This window comes from Henckelia pumila, chromosome 1 (genome assembly GCF_033568475.1).
Source record: "Henckelia pumila isolate YLH828 chromosome 1, ASM3356847v2, whole genome shotgun sequence".
In the NCBI taxonomy this organism is placed as follows: Eukaryota; Viridiplantae; Streptophyta; class Magnoliopsida; order Lamiales; family Gesneriaceae; genus Henckelia; species Henckelia pumila.
Genome location: NC_133120.1, coordinates 143,936,980 through 143,939,631, shown reverse-complemented (window position 1 = coordinate 143,939,631; position 2,652 = coordinate 143,936,980). Strand labels below are relative to the sequence as shown.

The 2,652-nt window shown below is 35.4% G+C and overlaps 1 long non-coding RNA gene across 1 annotated transcript; it reads right to left on the bottom strand.

The window, feature by feature from the left end:
• Window positions 1-752: 752 nt before the first annotated feature.
• On the bottom strand, window positions 753-1,224 carry LOC140877577 (uncharacterized). Its single transcript, XR_012149289.1, has 3 exons — window positions 1,145-1,224; window positions 968-1,010; window positions 753-878 (listed from the first exon to the last, which is right to left on the bottom strand). It is a non-coding gene; the product is annotated as an uncharacterized lncRNA (long non-coding RNA).
• Window positions 1,225-2,652: the final 1,428 nt, after the last annotated feature.

Genomic DNA, 2,652 nt, shown 5'->3' with positions numbered 1-2,652 from the left:
TAAGTTCTTATCAAACTTCTTCGGAAGATGTTGTATGTGAATAAGGTTAGGAAGCTCAGAATGTCAAATCCTTAGAGTACGACTGGTGCTCTTCAATTAGAAAGTGGATTTGGGTGACCCTTGGAAAGATCTCTTGAATATCAAATATGCTTCTGCTTTGCAAAGGGTTGAGTGAGCGACTGAGTGTTTGAATATGTTTCGAGTGCTCAAGATAGATGACACTACAAGAAAAACTGCCAAAGACAACGCTTTTTCCGCATTGTTAATGTCCCCAAAAAAGCGTTATCGTAGCCAGTGTTGTAAAAGACCACGCTCAAAGACAACGCGGAAAAAACGTTGTCGTTTTTAGAAAAGACAACGCTTTTTTAAGCGTTGTCGTATCTAAAAACGACAACGCTTTTTCCGCGTTGTCTTTGTCACAAAAAAGCGTTGTCGTAGCAGTGTTGTGCAAGGCCGCGATCAAAGACAACACTTAAAAAAGTGTTGTCGTTTTGAGCAAAGACAACGCATAAAAAGCGTTGTGATATTTGAAAAAGAAGCGTTGTCTTTTTTATTTAAGCATTGTCTTTTTTAGTAACAACAACGCTTTTTCCACCTACGACAACGTTTAAAAAGCGTTGTCTTTTTTCAAATAAAAAACAAAAAAAAATTTAATTCACAAATTTTAAATATTATCACTCAATATTCAAAATTTTTGAAAATTAAATCTAATATACAATATTTCAATATTATAAATCATTCAAATATAACAAAAATCATTCAAATATAACAAATAATCGAATTCTTCATGTTCATCTCGGCCATTTCAAAGTTCCTGTCTTATAACTGCAATTGGTAGTTGCTGATCCCATAGTTTCACAAGCTGAAATCATACGCACCTGTAGATCAATTTGTATCAGCAATTTCTTGAAGAATACAATATTAACACTAAACAAAGCCTGACAGAGAACCATAAGTAATGACATACCAAGGCCTTGTCAGCCATCATTTTCTTCATTGAGTATGCTAGACTGTAGGAAATTAAAGAGAAATCAAGATGATGAATAACAAGATTGGAGATGGGAAAATGGTAGGTGGATGATAACATTGAGTACGCTAGACCTTTTTAAAGTAAAAATTTAAATTCCTTTGAAAATGAGGGAACCTGAAAGCATTGGTGTGTGGTAAAACTTCTGATTGATTCGCTGCTTCCCTGTCGTTATTGATCTCATACAAGTCATTAAAAAAAAGAAGAATAACTTCTAAGCTTCTAGCAATCTTCTAAAAAGGCTTCTTAATAAGGACAGAAGAAAAAATATGATTACAGTCATAGAACCTGCGGCTTTTTCATTAAAGCTAATCATGCAAGAGTTTCTCCATTACACAAGTCACACCATTAATTAAGAGGCCCTTACATCCAATCAGTATGTAAGACATTCAAATCTAAGATCATGTATATGAAGACTAAAATGTTGGGATTGCTTAGGGGTGACTGACATGAGTTAGAGAGAACGTATTCATTAAACATGTTGCTTGCCATAAATATATTCCTCAGCAATTCGAACTGCAGTTGAACCAAGGCTCCATCTAATCATGTCCATTGTTGGGTCCACTTGCCATCGTGGTCCACATAGGAAAGGGTGCCTTAAAGCATCCAAGCAACTGCAGATGTACAAACATAATTGAATTAATAAAAAAATTGGATGTGTCCAAATGCATCTCATCAAGTTTTCCTATATACTAATGATGAAATGCAGAAAATCTTGAGGTGCATAAACTTGGCAACAACTATATATAAATATTTTCCTCACTTGATAGCTTTGCATAGCTAATATTTAGTCAATATGGGACCAACAAAGCACCAAACAGTAACTAACTAAGGAGTGGTACCTTATTCTCTGCAAAGGTTTCATTGCAAGAAGCAAGGACAACAAAGTTCCAACATGCTCCCCAATTTCTATCAAGTATCTGCGAATAAGATACAACCTCAGTACAAGTAGGTACAAGGGGAAACTAGGAGTCAACATTATGTGTTGAGGGGAAGTTCTCCAACCTGGAATCCAATTTTTCCAGATGAAGAGTTTCTATTGATAATACTAGTCAGAAACTCACGAAAGCAGGAAGGGTTATTTTCCTGAAAGATGAAAACAAAAGAGAACGATGATGTTTCTGTTAAAGCAAATCATCCTAAATGATTTTTAATATGGAATTGAATTGATAATACCTTGGAGAGAAATGATTTGAACTGTGAGAAAATCATGGGATCCATAAGGTCCCTCAGAACCATTTTGGCCATGATGAATCCAACACATCTAGCAAACACATTTGTTGGGGGGGGGGGGGGTGAAAGTCATAAACACGGGTTCTAGATTGTAACAAGAACACGAGAATTTCAGATTGGATTTCCAACCTCATGTCAAACGCAATCATCATTTTTCGTCTTTCCATGTTGATATCAAGTTTGCTATCAACCGGACTGGACTCGTGGAAATCGGAAGCATTTCCCAGTATTCCAACCTAAGATTATAAAGTAACAGAAAATGATGGTTCCTTATTGTAAACCAGAAAGATAAAAGATCTGATTAACCGAGTCAAGTATGGGATGACACACCAAAAGCTAAGATTAGCAACAACTATAATTGCTTTGTTTTCATTAGAAGATAATTAATAGTT